General features: G+C 49.5%; 1 long non-coding RNA gene across 7 annotated transcripts; it reads right to left on the bottom strand.

The window, feature by feature from the left end:
• Positions 1-417: 417 nt before the first annotated feature.
• LOC144316405 (uncharacterized) lies at positions 418-15157 on the bottom strand. 7 transcript variants are annotated; one of them, XR_013382362.1, is made up of 6 exons: positions 14972-15157; positions 12276-12465; positions 7069-7218; positions 5651-5904; positions 791-1025; positions 418-551 (listed from the first exon to the last, which is right to left on the bottom strand). It is a non-coding gene; the product is annotated as an uncharacterized LOC144316405 (long non-coding RNA). The 7 variants fall into 7 exon arrangements; XR_013382361.1 differs by having other exon boundaries at positions 418-1025; positions 14972-15150; XR_013382360.1 differs by lacking the exons at positions 418-551; positions 791-1025 and adding an exon at positions 4358-5460 and having other exon boundaries at positions 14972-15149.
• Positions 15158-19110: the final 3953 nt, after the last annotated feature.

The raw sequence follows: 19110 nt of genomic DNA, 5'->3' as shown, positions 1-19110 counted from the left end.
ATTTTATACTTGGCCAAAATGACAAGGTATATGAGATCCTATTTAAAAGTCTTAAAATTTTGTGACAACATAGATTGACCTGGAAGACATCATGCTAAGTGAAATACATCAGTCACAGAAAGGCAAATGCTGCATGATTCTACTTACATGAAGTATTAAACCAGTTAAGAAAGCAGAAAACTTAAGAAGCAGAAAGTAGGCAGTTGGTTGTTGGTGGGTGGGGAGAGAAGAAAATGAGGAATTGTTCAATGGGTATAAATGTAGTTATAACAGAGAAGTAAGTTCTAGAGGTCTGTTGTACAACATTGTGCCTATACTTAACAATATAGTACTGTGCACTTAAATTGTTAGGAGGGTAGATCCCATGTTAAGTGTTTTTAACACATACACACACAGAGCAAAGGGATACGGGAAAACTTTTGGAGGTGATAATATGTTTATTACATTGGTTGTAGTGATGATATCACAGGTGTCTACATACATCCAACCTCATCAAATTGTATACATTAAGTATGCACTATTTTTAAAATTTCAATTATGCCTCAGTGAAGCTGCAAAAAAGAAAAAAAGATTAGAGGAATCTAAACAAGTCAAACCTGTAAAAACAAAACAAAAGAAAACAGAGAAGTAAAATGGTGGTTGGCAGGAGATGGGGATTGGGGAGATAGACTGATGGTGTTTAAGAGTATGAACTTATGACAAATGGTGAATAAGTCATAGTGTGATAAATATTGCCTCAATGGCAATCTTACTACAACACATAAAATTATCAAAGAAACATACTACATACCTTAAATTTATAAATTGTAACATGTCGAATTCATCAAATAGAAACAAAATTAGAAACTTTGAAGATTTGGGCAGCCTGGGTGGCTCAGCAGTACAGTATCTGCCTTCGGCCCAGGGCGTGATCCTGGAGTCCCGGGATCGAGTCTCACATCGGGCTCCCTGCATGGAGCCTGCTTCTCCCTCTGCCTGTGTCTCTGCCTCTCTCTCTGTGTCTCTCGTGAATAAATAAAGAAAATCTTAAAAAAAAAAAAAACTTTAAAGATGTATTTATTTATAGAGTGTGAGCAAGGGGAGGGGCAGAAGGAGAGGGAGAGAGAAAATCTCAAGCAGATTCCACCAAAGCACAGAGCCCGATGTGAGCTTGATCCTATGACCCTGAGACCATGACCTAAGCCAAAATCAAGAGTTGGACACTTAACCAACTGAGCCACCCAGGGCCCCCAAAATTAAAAACCTCAGAGAAAGAAAATAGATTATCTATAAGGGGAAAATTTTTTTTCTTAGATATTTGATTCTACTTTGAAGAATAATTTCAACAATCTTCTGAATATTGTGAGGAAATTTATCAAATGCCTTATGTGTTTGGTAAAAATGTCTCTTACTATTGCACACTTTATTTTCTTTTTAAAAAATTTTATACAAAAATCAACTTTTTCATTTTGCACCACTTCAGCAAATTCTGATTGCCATTCATTGTGACATTTACTTACATATCTTTTCCATGACAGTACTAGCTCCAGGACCTCTAAGCAATTTAGCATCAGTAGTATGCCTTCATTTTGAATTGCGGTACAATTAAAACAATATATGCCATTTAATTTACCTATTATGATTTATGGGTATCACCGTGACTTGCACTGTCTGCCTAAAATATTCAAATAAACACATCAGAACGTTACACTGGTGTTCAGAAAAAAATAATTTGAATTGAATCAATAGGTGGCCATCAACTGGATTAGTGGAATGCTTACAAATAATACTAGAAACAGCACACATGCTCAACACATACACCATCACGCAAGAGAAATCTTGAAGTGAAGTACGGTCCTACCAAAATGATCAAATTGTGTTATTAGAAGAATATTTTACACTACTTCAGTTTTTTAAATGTAAATTATTACCACGAGTGCTCAGTGGCTACAGGTTGCTAGTGGTCACTGTACTGGACACTGCCGTCCCAGATTATGTAGCAGCTAGATATGTATGCCTTGCAGACTCCTAGCTGAATCTAAAATCCCTCAACCAAGGGATTTTGATTCCATTCGCTTAAGTGAATATTCAAAACCGCACATGAACAGATATTTTAAAAATACAATTACAGTGTACTTTATGTGGCTCCTCTAAATAAGGATATAATGAAATAACAATATAAATTAAGAACAAAAAAACACTAAACTTTCAGAAACCTAGCTTTCACAAGTTCTGCATTTTTTATTACATATTATATTAAATAGGCTATCCCATGTAAACCGTTTAACACAATAAAACATAATAAGCGACACACTTGTTTGTTTTTTCCCATGTGTCATCCGATTGCCGATGATTTTGAGCCAAAAGAATTTGGAGCTGTTGTCCATTTGCTGTTGGGACGGGTGTGGGGGGCGGGGACCAAGGTGATGTTCAAGAGCTGAGGCTGGGCTTGTAAGGTAGCAGAAGTCCTTGTCAACATCCCCCACCCCCCCACACCCCAACCCGTGACCCCATCCCTGACTGCCAGGCTTGCTCAGCACAGGAGCTCATCATCCCAGGCTGGTGTCTTGCTAGGGCCCTTCCTCTCTGACCACATATACTGAGAAGGCTGGCATTGAGTGGAGGATCCTACCCAAGGGTGAGCTTGGGGGAAACAGCAGAACAAGCTTTCATGCAGCTATTGTTTTGGAAGCAAAAAAGAGAGGTATTTTTCCCTCTACCCTGAACCTTGTGTATTTGAGTGACCTGCAGAGGGAAGGGGGCTGCTCTGAGTTAGTAAGCCTTGAGCCCCTCTTCCCTAATCATAGCTGCTTCTGTCCTAGCCAGCTGTGCCTGTTAAAGATCTTCATTTGTTCCAGATCGCTGGACTTTGAGGCAGGTACTATTTACAGGAAGTACAATGAAGGACTCTTCAGTCTTTGGCACTGAGGGAAGATACCCCATCTGCCTTCAAACATGTAAACCTATTGTTCAAATTCTGGATACTGGACTTGCAATTATTATCAGGAATATTGCTATCATAAATGAGTAAAAGGGAGTTATAAGAGTAAAAGCTGGTATTTATTGAAAGCTTGCCATATCATAACTGTCTCATTCATCCTCAAAGCAACATTTGTTGGGAGTGTTTTTACCTGTCATTCTGAGATGATGAACCTGAGAATGAGATGATAAATACTGGCCCAAGAACATATAGCTGAGGGAGGGTGAAGCTAGGATTCCAACCTAGACAGTCTGACTTTAGAATCTGATATATTTGCATGTGCATATCTAGTATGTGTCTATATAAAAATATGTATGGGGGCACCTGGGTGGCTCAGTCGGTTAAGTGTCTGCCTTTGACTCAGGTTGTGATCCCAGGGTCCAGAGATCAAGCTCCACCTCTGGCTTCCGGCTCAGTGGAGAGCCTCCTTCTCCCCCTCTCTCTGCCTGCTACTCCCCTTGCTTGTGTTCTCTCTTTCTGTCAAATAAATAATAAAGTCTTAAAAATATGTATGATATATGAGATGTGTATCTATATATGAGACCTGCCTATATATCCATGTGTAGATGTAGCTCTATCATAAAGAGAGATATAATACATGTCTGTATAAAACATATCTAGTATTTTTTACTTATTGCTTCTATTTAATCCTACCTGAACTGAAATCTTAAATACCATCCAGTGATTTACTTAACATTTGCTCATAACACTTACCTTGTATTTTTGCTGTTTTTGTTATTATTGAAATGACTGAACTATTTATTTTTTTTCATTTAAGGTTGGAAACTCTCTTTCAGAAGGGACTCAAGAAGAAAGCATAGTGCAAGACACAGTAATTAATAGCCAAGTCCTGCAGAGTACAGTCAAAGGATGCAAGGAGAGTGGCCAATCAGGCCCTTGCATTGAACCGATTGGCCCATAAGGACAATGAGCCGGCTCTCAGCTTTCTGGCAGTGACCAAAACACCAAACACACTTAGATTACATAGTTTCCATTTTCTGATAAGAAATGGACAGCTATAGACAGCTCAAGAAGGAATTAATGTCTGGATCTTTAAATAAAGGGAATTAGGCAACACCATGGAAAATACCTAACCCTGCTTTTATGTCACAGAAGAGCCATTCAGGCAGTTGGTTCTCATATTGTTCTTAAATAAGAGCAGCTGCCTTTACATCCCAGCTGGCTACTTGTTAAAGCATCTCCACAGGCTGAAAAAATGTGATGCCGTGCTTCCTTCAAGGCCTAAAATCACATGAGTAGATTCTGGAGAATCTCTGATGGGTGGTTTATATGCTTGGACCCTCTCCAATCCCCGATGCCTCAATGATGTCTGGGCACATGCTAAGTACCTATAAATAATGACCACAGCCTCTAAACAACATAGATTTTTCCAAACCGTTTATTAGAATGAGAGCTGGGAAAGTAACACGTCCTTCTGTGTTGTAATCTTAAAAGCTGGACTCGGAATCCTTCTGAGACAGGCTGCCCATCGGTGGACAGGCATGAGCCACACAGGATGGAGCGAGGGGACAGCCTGGAATCATACTTGGATAATGTTCTGGCACAGTTCTAAATAGCTCTATGAAAGAGCTATCATTATCATCTACGTTCTTCAAATGAGGACATAGAAAGCTCCGAAAAATCCAAGGTCACATATAAGCATCCTTGAGTACAGAGACCCTGATAATAAGAGAGCAAACTACTAATTGGGCAGACTTAGGAAACCTGGTCCATATTACTTGGGGAACTAAGACCTCCGCTTGACAACTGGTTTAGGCTGTGATCACCTGTCTATACCCCCTCAAAGTAAACTTCTCTACCATTCTCTACTTTTTTGCTAAAGAAGTCATCTATTGGGCACCACAGATGAGTAATAGTGTGAAAAAGCAGCTTAAATAGCAGAATGATTCAATTTAACCAGTTGGAGAAGATTGTATAAAACTGCTCTTTTTAAATTTTGATGAATGTGCTCTTATTTCTATGATTTAATTATGGTGTAACTTATATTAATTAATGTTCCTTCTGGCAATAGCTAAAGTACAAATTCAATTGTTGCTTAAGACCTTCCCTAATCAAAGACAATAAAACAATGCCACCGGTTCAAAGGAGAAAGGCTAGCCTTCCTGTCTCCTAAGGCAGAGGGACATGCCCCTAATTTTTCCTAGTATTATGAAGATTAATAAAGGAGCAGTGCTAGGTCATTGCCCCATTTAGTGCCGTTTAAAATTGGTACTGTTTCTGCCTTGAGAATCTAACTAGTCTAATGGTGCTGTGTTTCCCAGAGGTGCTAGAGAAGTGGAAGCTAGCCTCAAGTCTGTGTTACGTATTAAATGACGTTGAGTGGCCCGAGTGGCCTTGATGATTTCCCAATGCAGAGGAAAACATTCTTTAATAGAGCTTTGTTCTTACAAGCACTTTTTAATGGTAATAGTAAGAATAGGAAAGTGGGTAGAGATGGGAGGTCACGTTAATGGGTTGAGGGATTGCAGAGATCTGAGGGGCTACGGGAGAATAAGAAAAGATTTTAAGTGTTAGTAGCTCCCATAAATGGTGCCACCAGCAGTGGAAGTAGGAAAGTTAAGAACGAGGTAGGTTTAGAGGGTCTTGAAGGAACTGAAACCATGGGTGGAAATCTATTTAAAAACAGACAGTAGGGGGCAGTAAGTTTCTAAAAAACCAACAGTCACTCACCTGCCTTGTTTGGAACCTAGGCTGTCACTGTTTCCCATTAAAATCGACATCCTGTCAAGGGTCCATACTGGTCTAATGAAGGTCTGAAAGAGGCCAACGGCCGATAGGAGCTGGTATTGCCATCTTACAACCTGATGCAACTTGTAGAACCAATGCCAGATCATCCATCTATTCTTCTATCTGTTCAAATTCATTCCTCTATTCAACCAGCATGCGTTCCTCTGAGCCAGGCACTATGGGCACTGTTCTGGGCACTGGGGATAAAAGGTTAATAATAGCCTAAGGAGCTTAATCTTATCTTAAGACATGATAAGGAAACAGGTAATAACATCAGAGTGAGTAGGCGATGCCAGGGAGGGCGGAAGGGGCATTATGTGAGCTCAGAGGAGAAGCATCTAACTCAGCCCTGGTGAGTCAGGCTGAAAGGAAGGGGAGTCGAGAGCCAGGAGAGGTGGCGAGGTAGGAGCCTTCCAGGTGGAGCTGCAAGCAGGTCAACATGGTTGGAGCAGAAAGGGGTATTCATGAGTGTGGACTGGATTCAAGAGCTGCAAGGTGCTATCTACTGAAGGACTAGAATGATCTCTCTACCTAAGGTGGGAAGGATGGAGCGGGCTTGAGGTAGAGCCTCAAGGAGTGTGGCTTGTTGTCTTCCGGTCATCTGGGGATGAGAGCCAAGGCTTCCCACCTCAGTAAGGAGCATCCTGGGAAATCGGGATTAGTACTTTGGCCCTAGCACCATTGGGCACCCGGCTCTGATGCACCCTACCTTCTGCTGCCACTATAGTGGTGCTTTTCAAGGAACAGGAAGAAATCGTATTTCCTAAGCACTTCCTTCATACCAGGCACGATGTAAGCATCTCATAGTGTCTATGAGATACAGATTATTTTTATCTCCAGTTTACATAAAAGGGAACTGAAGCTCAAAATTTTGAGCAGCTTGCCCCAGATGGCACAGGTAGTAAGGACCCAAGGGAGGATCTGAACCCAGGCAAATTGTGTCCGGAGCCCACACTTGTGACTGTAGGGAATATAAAAAGGGCAGGTGGCGTTCATTTCTCTAATTTGGATGTTACCATATCATAGGAGAAGTGTCTGAAAGATAGAACCACACTTTTTTTGTGTGTGGGAAAAAATGTATATAACATAAAGGATGCCATTTTAATCATTTCTAAGTGTACAATTCAGTAGCATTAATCACATTCACACTGTTGTATAACCATCACACCATCTGTTTCCAAAAACATTTCCATCATTCCAAATAGAAACCCAGTACCCAGTAAGCAATAACGTCTTCCCCCAGCCCATGGTGAGCTCTACTTTCTGTTTCTATGACATTTCCTCTTTTATATATTTCATATACATGGAATCAGACAATATGTGTGCTTTTTGTCTCTGGCTTATTTGCTTGTTTCACCTACCACAACGTCTGCAGGGTTCGTCTGTGTTGTAGCATGTGGCACAACTGCATTCCTCTCTATGGCGGGATAATATTCCATTGTATCGCACACCACGTTTTGTTTATCCATTTATCTGTTGACAGAGACTGGGTTGTGTCCATCTTTCAGCTACTGCAAAAAAAAAAAAACAACAACAAAAACGCTATAATGACATCAGTGTACAAGTGACTGTGTAAGTCCCCACTTTCAGTTCTCTTAAGTATGTACCTAAGAGTGGAATTACTGGGTTGTCTGATGAGTCTATGTTTGGCTTGTTGAGGAACTGCTGCCAAACTATCTTCCACAGCAACTGCATCATTTTATATTCCCAGCAATAAGGCTACCCTACAAGGGTAGACCCATAAGACTTTAAAGGTGGAAAGGATCTGAGTTTATTTAGTTAGCCCCTTTACAACTAGGGCGACATTAGTAGTTTAAAAATTAGTCCCCCTTTTTGATTGTTGACCATATGCCAGCCATTTTATATATAAGATTCCACTGAATCCAAAATCCTACAGTTTTTACAGGTTAAGAAACTGATGCTCAGAGAGGCTGATCTAAATGTTCAGTATGTCACCAAGGAAAACCTGTAGAGTTCAAGCCTGTGCCTCTTCCCAAGTAGATCACCCATGATCCTAAACATGGATCTTCTCTAGGGTATGAGGTTACTGCCTGGGCTTGGGTCTCAGTTTCGTCCCGCTCTAGAATGATCACAAAATGACTGTGCTAGTGAAAGCTTTTAATTACTTCTGTAGATTCATCTGAGATTTACCTTGTGTGTGTGTGTGTGTGTGTTTTCATATTACCTGGGTTCATGTTTTTAAAATGCAGCTTCCTTGTCAAGAAACAATGGAACAGGCAGGAAACAAAACACTTTGTTGTTATTGTTGAGTAAATATAGCATTGGTGCTGGTTCTTCCTTTTCGGAATCTTCTCCAAAGTATTTCTCTGTGTAGCTATTTAATCTGATCCATAATAAACATTGTGCTAATTTGGATGCTGTTAGAAGTTGGAGAACTCATCAGATTTTTACATCTGTCTTTTTGTCCTTCATGGGTGTGCTTATCACCCATCTCTTGTCTGATTTTCTTTGTTATGGATTGAATTTCCATATGCTGCCACAGGGCCTGTAGCCTTCCTTTCCAACCATCTCTTTACCGCCCGAGACTGTTCCCACACCACTGTGAAGCACAGGCGTGTTCTGTCTTTAGCCAATGATAACATTTCCCCAAAAGAAATTTCCTTCTGCTTCTCCTCTGCCTTGGAGGTGTTTGATTTCATTCATTTGTTCTGTCTAATGTCCTCATTACGCAATGTCCTTGTTGCAGCGTGGCAGGCTTCCTTTTGTCTTTAGCTTTCTAAATGATTTGGTTGGCCATTCTGGAGGTCATATTACTTCTTTCCTCATCTAGGATTTTAAACCCTGGGGTTGGTGATACTGAGAATTCGTCTCGCGCGCTTCCCAGTCTGCTTTTTTTTTTACTTTCAGTCTTTAGACTGAAAGCACACTCAAGAGGAGAAAGAGTCCTTGCAACTGCTCCCCAACGCTTTCTCCAAGGGGCTCTTCTTATTAATTTTCTCCTCTCTCTTAGGTTCCTCGATATTCTAGCTGGGACTTTCACCTCTGCTGGCTCACCTGGCTGCCCCAGGTACCCTGCCGGTGGTTCTGGCTTCAAAAACATAGCTGCTCATATTTATATACAGCTTTATATTTCATAAAGCATACATCATGTGACTTGAGTCTAACTTCAGTGCAGCAAGTAAGCCTTATAAACGGTATTTATAGATGCGAAACTGAGGTATAAGGAAGCTAATCAACTTTCCCAAAGCCACACATACTAAGTGGCAGAAGCAGGTACAGATTTACATTTTTCTTATATTTTATTTTATTAGCACTTAGGTACAGTCAAATTCTCTCTGGTTCCTAGTAATCAGATAGTAAATTGGCCAAAAACAAAACAAAAAAAGATGAAGAAGGTAATGTGAAACGAAAAGGAAATAAGGTGGGAAGCATGAAAGATTAAGTCCTAAATCTGAACCACATATTCTTCATTGATCTGTATTTGTTTCCTCTTGTTGCATTCAGATTCCATACAAAATTAGCAGCTTAAAAAAACTCCCGCCTAGTATCTCACAAATCACGGTTTGAATCTGGTATGGAGAGGCTGGGTTCTCGCTCAGAGGATCCCAAGGCTAAAATCAAGGTGCTAACTCGCCTGCACTCTCATCTGGAGGCTCTGGGGAAGAATCCATTTCCAAGCCCATTCTTGTTGTCAGTTCCTTATGGTTGTAGGACTGATCCCTTTTTCGTTTCTGGTAGTCCCCAGAGCTGCGTCTCCTAGAAGCTGCCAAATTTCTTGATAAGTGGCCTCTCCCTCTTCAAGTCATCAGTGGTACCTTGAATACTTCTGCTTGAGATCCCTGACTTCCCCTTCGGTCAGCAGCTAGAGGACACTCCGTTTTTAAGGGGCTTTTAGGATTAGGTCCTACCCACCTAGTTATTCTTCTTATTTTAAGGCCAGCTGTGCCTTCTAATGTAACCTAATGATGGGAGTAAAGTCCATCCTCTCCGCAGTTTGGAGGATTTTGCAGGATGTATAGGGGGCAGGTGGTGGTGGTGCTGAAACACATTTTGGAGTCTTGTCCTCTGGAAAAAAATATTGTTTTACACACACACACACACACACACCCGTTCCTCCTTGCCATCTTAACACCGCAATGTCTGGTATTCCCACTGGGAGCCTTCAGGGATCCCTAAAACGTCTCCAATACTCACTGTTGATTTTCTCTTTGAGTGTGGCCTCAGGCAGCCACACTGGACTTCTGAGTGCTCTCAGCTGTCTAGTAGACCTTTCTTGACTCCAGTCCCAAGAATTCCTAAATATCTCTGTCATTCCCCTAAAGGTCCTTTGGCTCCCCAATCCTGCAAATCCCATCCTTATTCCTGACCTCTCTCTTAGTGCCTGGGGTGGTTTTTATTCAGCATCATTCACTTCCTGGTGACAGTGGCCTCTGACTCTTTCCTCAGAGCCCTGGCTGGTATCAGGTCTGGGTCCTCTCCCACTTCCCATGTAGCATAAAATGATGAATGACACCTGGGCTCAGCTCTCGAAGCTACTTGGCTTCCTCTCCATTTCCTGCTCAGATTAGCATCAATTAAGCTGTCTTCTTCCCAATATCCCACTATCCACTTGGCACCTTCCAGCCATTTCTCATTTCTGATCTGATGAGCACAATGAATTCCAAGCTCATTTGTTGAGCTGGGTGACAGATATCCCAGCGCTCAGCCAATACCACGGTCTGGAGATTCAGACTATGATTCTCTCAAAGTAACCCTATAGCCTACCTGCCCCGGGGAAGGGGTCCTTTAGGATGACAGCTTTAAGATGTCACCATGTTATGTGCTCAACATTTTCTCAGGTGCCTTACTGTCTGTAAGGAATACGGCAACCCTGCAAGGGAAGTAGTATTAGACACATTTTACCAATGAAGACACCGAAGCTGAGAAAGTTCAAACAATTTGCCTGAGGACATAGAACTAATAAGTGACAGAAACACCTCACTTGGCGCCTCTTCCATCCCTGTGATTGCTTGTTCTTACGGAAAGAATAACACACCTACTATCAGAATGCCATAAACACAGCGCAAGGACGTCGTGCTCTCACACTCCGGCTCCTCGTTGCTTGTACCCCATATGCTTTTTAAAGGCTTTGATTTAGGAAACATTCTGCTGCGGTCGTTCGCTGTCACTTCTGCCTCCAGTGCCATCAGCAGGGCTGCTGCTTGCACATCCCGGCACAAGGCCGTGAAGGCTTTCATAAGGACTCCAACGACAAAACAACCCTGAAAACAGTTGTATCGAGTGCCATATGGAAAAATCACGTGTGGTGTGTACATTTGGGGCAGCAGCAGTGCCTCCACTTCCTGTGGGTATGCACCTGCGGGGGCGGGGGTGGATACTCTCTGAGTTTGACTGTGTGTCTGGGGCAGAGCTAGGCCCCAGGCAAACATTCCCACTGGACCCCCCACCACCACCCTCACTCTTGAGTGTGTAACAGATCAACAGCAGAGAGGGTTGCGGTTGCAGTGGATTCCTTTGCTCTGACCCTGGTTGGCTCAGCGCTGCCGTTTTATTGCTCCCCACGAAGGCTGCGCTGGCAAGCCAGCCTCACGACCTGCCAACAGCATTGTGTGCCTGTCAGGGAAACTTCCCAGCCCACAGCCTCGGCCTCGGGCTGAGTGGGGCTGATCATGTTCTGCACCCACTCTCCTTGCTATGGACGAGGAGACACAGAGCAGAGGGGGACCCCCCTCCGCAGATTGACCGGTGAGCCACCCATGAGGACATCCAGCATGAGAATGTCTTCCCTCTCGGGAGCCGTGGTGCTTGACCAGGCCAATCAGGTTCTCACTCTCGAAAACTGGAACTGGAAGCCTAGTGAGCAGCAGCCAGTTTCGCTGAAAGCAAGGACAGATGAAAGAAGGGGCCCAGGGCAGGAGCAAGAGAGCCACACGAGGGGTGCGGCGGGCATCCTGAGACAGGTGCGGGATGCTAGGGGCTCCGGTGCCTGGAGTGGTCAGAGCCCCCCGAGCGTCCTCCTGGTAACCCCTCTGATGCCCAACCGGACTTTCATTTCTGCTAGTGTGCTCCAGCCTGTGAGGAGGGTGCGGCTGCAAAAGAGAAGGGAGCTTGCAGCCGGCTAGATAAGAAAAGCAATCCATCTCCCATAGCAGGAAAATCCCAAGGCGTGCCTCTCCCCCACCTCTCCGGGGCCACTGACTTGGCGGTTTAGCAATGTCCTGAAGATCCTGAGAGTTCCCCAACTTTCTTCTCTGTCACCCCCCAAATCCTGTGGGCTCTTCTAGTCCAATCCCTTTCATTGTCTTTTCAGAAAGACTATAGTGCTCCCGGTGATGACATCTGGAGACTGAAAGGAAAAGGCCTGTTTCTTGAAGCCCTTTCAAAGAGAGAGGGACTTTTTCCACCGATTCCCCCAGCAAGCTTCCCTGCTATGTCACCAGTTCGGATCCTACCTGGTACCCATGCCCACCCTCCATACCCCTGGGGCCAGCTGGGAGGAGTGACTCCTGCATCCCTGTCCTCCCTCCTCCTCCCCCTGTCCCCCTCTCCCTCCCTCCCACCCCCAGGCTGGCTCAGCACTTCCACAGGTGGTCAAAGTGAGCCTTACCTGTCATCGGGGGAGGAGGAAAGAGCAGGGTCTGCTCCGCTAACTTGCTCATAGGCAATGATGCCCTTCCATTGCAGAACCTTCCATTGCAGGACAGGACCTGGCTGCATCTTCTTCTTTCAACTCAAAAAGAATCCATAACATCCAGATCATCTTGAGCAAGTTGGAGGGCTGGGCCTCAGCAGGGACACTGTGTTTGAGATGTGAGTAGGTATGTGAATGCAATGCTATGGGAGGTCCTCAGTCTCCATTACTTTCCAATATTGTACGTGGCCCCAAAGGTTTACACACACACACCGAGTTAAGAGGATCTGAGGAATGGACCTATCACACTACTGCTAGCCACTGGACCAGTTCATTTCTTGCCCTCTTGGCCCTCCTGCCTCGCGTGGCAGTCAGCCCGCTTCTAGCCTACACCGAGGCTCTTCTAGATGAGTGGTTCTCAGAACTTGAGCGTGTCCCACAGGATTGGTGGGAGTGTGCCTTAAAACAAAACTGCTAGGCTCTGCTTCCAGAGTGTCTGATTCAGGAGGCCTGGGGTGGAGCAGAGGATGTGCATTTCTTGTAAATTCTCCGGGGTGAGGTTCCTGCTGCCCCTCAGGCTGGGGCAGGACTTTGAGAACCACTGCCCCAGGGCAAGGAAGAGAAGCCTCCAGGAAGGCCACTCACAGAATTTGCTCTGCAATAAAGAGAACCTGCTTCCTTTTCACTTACTATCCCCACCTCCCATGCAGCAGTGACTAGAGGGCCTGATTCTCCCAGAAATAGAGGCCACCCCTCTTCAGGAATGTTGGAAGGGGTGGAAGCCTGGCCTACAGCTGGAGGGAGGGGGGAGAGAGGGGGGAGGGAGGGAGAGAAGGGACTTAGCCTCTGGCTGACCGAGTCTAGCTACGCAAATGGGGGCGAATGGGCCTTTGCCAGCCGTGTTTTCTCACCTGTAACACGAATAGGTAGGAGCTCTGTGTGCTTCCCAAAAAAAAAAAAAAAAAGCCTGGGAGGATAGAGAGGAGAGGTGCGTTGAAAGTGCCCAGGTAAAACCCTATGGCCTACAGTCTTATTAGCAAGGAGACTGAATCAGGGCTGTGCACAGGACCCTTTGGGGCTCAGCTCGGGTGAGTTTCACGGCTCCTGGGCTGGTCCGCCTCCCAAGGCAGGTGCGCCCCGCCGACCTCCGCCCTGCGCCCGGGACGGCGGCACCGGGCAGCACGCGTGGGGCGAGCGGATCGCCTCGGCGAGGATGGGGCCGCGTTTCCCTTCCTCCCGCCGCTGCCGGGTCCCGGAGCCCCGAGGGGTGGGGGGTGCGGGCGGAGCTGTCCCGCCGCGGGAGCGGGAGGCGCGGGCGGGGCCGGGGTGCAGAGGGAGGCCGCCCCCGCCCCGCCCCCCTCCCCCTCCCCGCCCCCCCCCCAGCCCGGGGCCCGCGCCCACCCGCCGAACAGTGCTCAGCTGCACCCGCGTCAGCCTTGGCCCCGGGCGCTGGCAAGGGCCTTCGGCTGCCTGGGCCGGGCCTGAACCCTGCGGGCAGCGGGCCAGGCCCTGTCCCGTCGCCTCCCGGCCGTCCGGGTCACCTCCGCGGGCCGCCCCCCCCCCCCGGGGTCCTCCCGCCCATCCGCCGCGCTTGCGCCCCCGAGGGCCGGCAGACACGCGTGCGCCCCGGCCCCCCGACCCCCGCTGCCCCCCTCGGGCCCCCGCTGCCCCCCACGGCGCCCCGACCCCCGCGGCCCCCACGGCCTCCTCGCGGACCCCAGCGGCCTCCCGCTGCCCCCTCGCGGACCCCCGCGGACCCCAATGACCCCTCGCGACCCCCCGAGGCCCCCCCGCGGCCCCCGCTGCCCCCCTAGGCCCCCCCGCGGACCCCAATGACCCCCAGCGGCCCCCCGCGGCCCTCGCTGCTCCCCCAGGTTCCCCGCGGCCCCCGCTGACCCCCTAGGCCCCCCCGCGGACCCCAATGACCCCCAGCGGCCCCCCGCGGCCCTCGCTGCCCCCTCTGCCCCCCCTCGGGGCCCCCAGCTGCCCCCCAACGGAGCCCCGACCCCCGCTGCCCCCCCAGGCCCCCCCGAGGACCCCAATGACCCCCCGCGGACCCCCGCTGCCCCCTCTGCCCCCGCGGCCCCCCCCGCTGCTCCCCCCGAGGTCCCCCGCGGCCCGCCGGCTCCCGACTCCCGCTGCCCCCCTCGGACCCCTCACGGACCCCCCAGGCCCCCAGCGGGCCTCCTGCCGCCCCCCGAGGCCTCCCGCTGCCCCCTCGCGGACCCCCGCTGCCCCCGAGGCCCCGCGCGGACCCCCGTGGACCCCGCTGCTCCCCCAGGCTCCCGGCTGGCTGTCCCCCCAGGGCTCCCCGCTGCCCTCCAGGCACCCCCAGGCCCCCCGCTGCCCCCTCCCGCGGCCCCGCCTCCAGCGCCCGCAGCCGGAGCGGAGGCGCGCGGGGAGCCTCCCGGAGAGGCCGAGCCGGCACCGCCCCGGGGTCCGCCCAGACCGAGGCTCCGGGGCGGGTGTCCCCGCAGCGGCCGCCCGGGGCTGCCAGATGTGCGCAGCTGTGCGGTGCTCGGCGAAGCGGGTCCTGGGTGCGCGCCGGGCGGGAAAGCTTGGTCTCGGGGCCCACGCAGGCCACGGAAGGCCCCGGGAAGCGGCCCCGGGAAGCGGGCCTTTGGATGAGAAACTGGAGACTTGGGCTGAGGATGGGGTCTTGGTTCCATTACCAGCCGGCCGACTTGGGGAATCCTCTTCCCCGGTTCGCTTGAGTGTGGATAATACAGCTATCCTTTGAGCGCTTCCTCTAGTCCATAGATTATTTTTATCCTCCCAACGACTTGCAGGGTAGGTGTTGCCCACATTCTGCAGAGGCAGCGGGATCCTTGCAAAGTGACTTGTGGAGCTTGGACCACTGATAGGGGACCTATGGCTCGAAACTGCCTCTAAGTGGACGCAGCGCTGTCTCTGTGGGGAGGGGGCTGGCATCCAAAGGCTTGGATACCATTTTCCAAGTGGTAGCCTTCCAAGTCGGAAGCCTCCGACTTCCGCCAGGCCCTGAGGCCCAGGCCAGAAGCATGACCATTCCTCCTGCCCACCTTCACAGCAGGGCCTCCTTAGGACAGTTGGGGAAGGGGAGGGAGCTCAGACTGGGGACCCCTGACAGTCTCCCTGGAACCAGGGAGTGACTCCTTCTTCCCATCCGATTGACTGCTCTATGTGCTAGAGAAGCAGGATGGGTTTCCCCATTGTGGAGCTTTCCTTCCCCCCACCACCTGGGCAGAAGGGCTTTTCCTCCCATGTTCAGAGGTTAGAAGGCCAAGGAGGTGCACAGAGTTGCCGCGCATCTCCCAGGGCTCACTCAGTCTCAGGACCCCTGCGAGGCCGCCAGCATCTCAACTTTCTCATCCATGGTCTAGAATTCACATGGCAGATAAAATGGGTGAAATGAAAAAAAAAAAGGGTGAAATGCTGCCAACAGAAGGACTCGGTGTTAGAGAAACTTGGGTGCTACCGTGAAATATATTAATAGTACCACTAGTGGTCTTGCCTGACCCCACAAGGGTTGTGGTAAGGCTCAAAATGGTTAATGGCTACACAAGGGCTTTGGGAAGTGTGAGATGCCTCACAAATGCAAGGTGGAATTATTCATACAAGGCAGAGGAAAGGACCAGAATATGAAGATGAATGCTATCATGGAAAAGTGTAGGCTAGCAGGGGAAATAAAAAGGACTATACAAATAGTCAAAACATAAGACTCGGTGCATGCAAGCACTACACAATCTATCCCCGTGTTGCCAATTTTGGAATAACAGAGAACATATGAATACATACATATAGCTGGGTAGCCTCCGACATTCCCACTCCCACTGCAGGAGCTCCTTGCCCGGTTGTGTCCTCTCCCAGTTAATCCCCTTCTTTCTATTAATGTGGGTCTACAGCAGGATTTTCTTTTTTCCTGGGTGGCGTGGTATATTAGTTTTCTATGGTTGCTGTTAACAAATTATGGCAAATTTTGTGGCTTAAAGTAACACAAATTTATTATCTTACAGCTCTGGAGGTCAGAATTCCAAGATGTGACTCCCTGGCCCAAAAGTCAAGGAATTGACAGGATCGTGTTCCTACTGGAGGCTCTAGGGGAGAATGTTTCTTCCTTTTTCTACCAGTTAGAGGACACCTGCATTCCTCTGTTTATGGACTCTTCCTCCGTCTTCAAAGCCATCAATATTCAGCTGAATCTTTCTCAAATTGCAACCTCTGCTTCCATTGACATATGTCTTCTGACCCTGACCCTCTTACCTCCCACTTATAAGACCGTTTTCTGATTACATCGGGCCCATGTGGATAATCCAGGATAATCTCCCGAAGATCCTTAACATAATCACATCTGTAAAGTTTCTCTTGCCATGTAAGGTAACATTCACAGGTTTCAGAGATAAGGACCTGGACAACCTTGGGGGAAGGGCACCTAAATCTAGAGCTTCAATCTTTTTTTTTTTTTTTAAGTCTATTTTAAAAAGAGAAATATAGGGGTTCATGGGTGGTTCAATTGATTGAGCACCTGCCTTTGGCTCAGGTCATGATCCCAGGGTCCTGGCAGGGAGCTCTGTGTCTCAGCAGGGAGCCTGCCTCTCCTTCTCCCTCTCCCTCTGTCCCTCTCCCTGCTCGTTCTCTGTCTCCCTAATAAATAAATAAAATCTTTAAAAAAATAAAAATGAAAAGAGAAATATGAAATGCCCAACTGTCCCCTTTTCTTCCCTTAAGAAGTTACATAGCAACCATTTGTATAAATGTAACAAATGCTGACAAAATATGTCCCAGTTCCTCTCTATATCCATTAAAGGTCAGGTTCCCTGCAATGAGGAAAGAGGACACAATAGGTAGCAACAAACAGACTCCACAGAAAAGGAAGGGTGAAAGGCTCAGGTCGGCAAACTGTAATATGTTCTTCACCGGGAACTAGGCTTCGGCCCTTTGAAATGATGAGCTGCTAACAATCCTTCACAGCTCCCCAGCCGCTCTACCTCACAGTCCTTGGGTGCTGTCCACCTCAAAACTTTCTGGAAGCATTATTAGGAAACTTGGCTCCTATTTTCCCCCCACCAGAAAGACCTAAATAAAAATAAAAATAATGGTGCTGCTCTGATGGAGGTGGGCACACTGAACCCCTTGACCACTGCTACCAAATTGTAGGACCATGGTTTGAAATCACTGTTTTGGGAAGTCATTTCTCTAAGTAAAATAAGACTAACGAGTTAGAAATTATCATTCGGAATACGGAAATGGGGAGAACAGCGTGTTCCGACACCGTGTTGAAAGTTATTCTTCTCCCCGTGGAAGCAAAGAATGGGATAATCTTCCAGGAACTGACTTCCATCCCGACTCTTGGTTTCCCCACCTGTGCCTATATCCCAGGCTCCTCGCTGTCCTAAATGTGTTTATTTCAGTTCTAAGAGTGAAAGGGCCAATGGGCAATAGAGGAAAAAGGCCCATAACCCCAGAAATTGGGGCTTAGATGAGCTAGCGTGGACCCCTTATTTGCCACATATTTATGGAGTCCCTATCTTGGGTCCAGGACTGCTTTCGATGCTGGGGACATCATAGGAACCTGGACTTATTGTGGGCCTCTCACAGTGGGAGGCAAGAAGGGAGCCCCAGGGGGGAACAAGTGGGGATGGTCTGTGGGGGCTACCCCAACATGTGTTGGATAGGGCTCCACGTGAGGGGCACAGGGAAGGCCTGGAAAGCTTCCCCCCAGCAAATGGTGTGTAAGCCGAAGTCTCCAAGTCCAGCAGGAGTCAGCAGCAGAGGTTGGGGTTGGGGGAGCCTGGGGCCCAGCAGAGGTTGGGGCTTAGGGGGCAGTGGGGAGGGGGAGGCTGGGATCATGATGTCTAATGTGCAAAGTCAAAGATGGTGAAGAACCTAGTAGAAAGGGGGGCATATGCTGGAGACAAGCACGGGGGCGAAGGTGCTGGCGGCCCGGAGGCCATTGACGGAGCTCTCCCTCCCTCCCAAGAACCAGGAAAGCCTGTTCCTGGGTCCCACGTAGGGGACAGACTCGGTGGGATTTATTCCTCCCTGCGAACTCCGTGACCTTGGCCAATGCACTTCCCCCTTCCCCGCTTCTCCACCGCTGCCCGGCTGATCCCTTAAAATCTCTTCCCGCTGGGACCCCAGGGGTGGTTGAACGCAAGGGAGGCCGCACGGGGGAGCGCACGGGGGGCGCACAGGGGGCCGCACGGAGGAGCGCACAGGGGGCCGCACGGGGGGCCGCACGGAGGAGCGCACGGGGGGCGCACAGGGGGCCGCACGGAGGAGCGCACGGGGGGCGCACGGGGGGGGCCGCACGGAGGAGCGCACGGGGGGCGCACAGGGGGCCGCACGGGGGGCGCACAGGGGGCCGCACGGGGGGCGCACAGGGGGCCGCACGGAGGAGCGCACGGGGGGGACGCACCGGGGGCCGCACGGGGGCCCGCAGGGGGGGCGCACAGGGGCCGCACGGAGGGGCGCACGGGGGGCCGCACGGAGGAGCTCACGGGGGGCGCACAGGGGGGCGCACAGGGGGACGCACGGGGGCCGCAGGGGGGGGCGCACAGGGGGCCGCACGGAGGGGCGTACGGGGGGCCGCACGGAGGAACGCACGGGGGACGCACCGGGGGCCGCAGGGGGACGCACAGGGGGCCGCAGGGGGGGCGCACAGGGGCCGCACGGAGGAGCGCACGGGGGGCGCCCAGGGGGACGCACGGGGGCCGCAGGGGGGGCGCACAGGGGGCCGCACGGAGGGGCGTACGGGGGGCCGCACAGAGGAACGCACGGGGGACGCACCGGGGGCCGCAGGGGGACGCACCGGGGGCCGCAGGGGGGGCGC

The sequence above is a fragment of the Canis aureus genome, chromosome 6 (assembly GCF_053574225.1).
Source record: "Canis aureus isolate CA01 chromosome 6, VMU_Caureus_v.1.0, whole genome shotgun sequence".
In the NCBI taxonomy this organism is placed as follows: Eukaryota; Metazoa; Chordata; class Mammalia; order Carnivora; family Canidae; genus Canis; species Canis aureus.
This window is presented reverse-complemented; position numbering and strand designations above follow the sequence as displayed.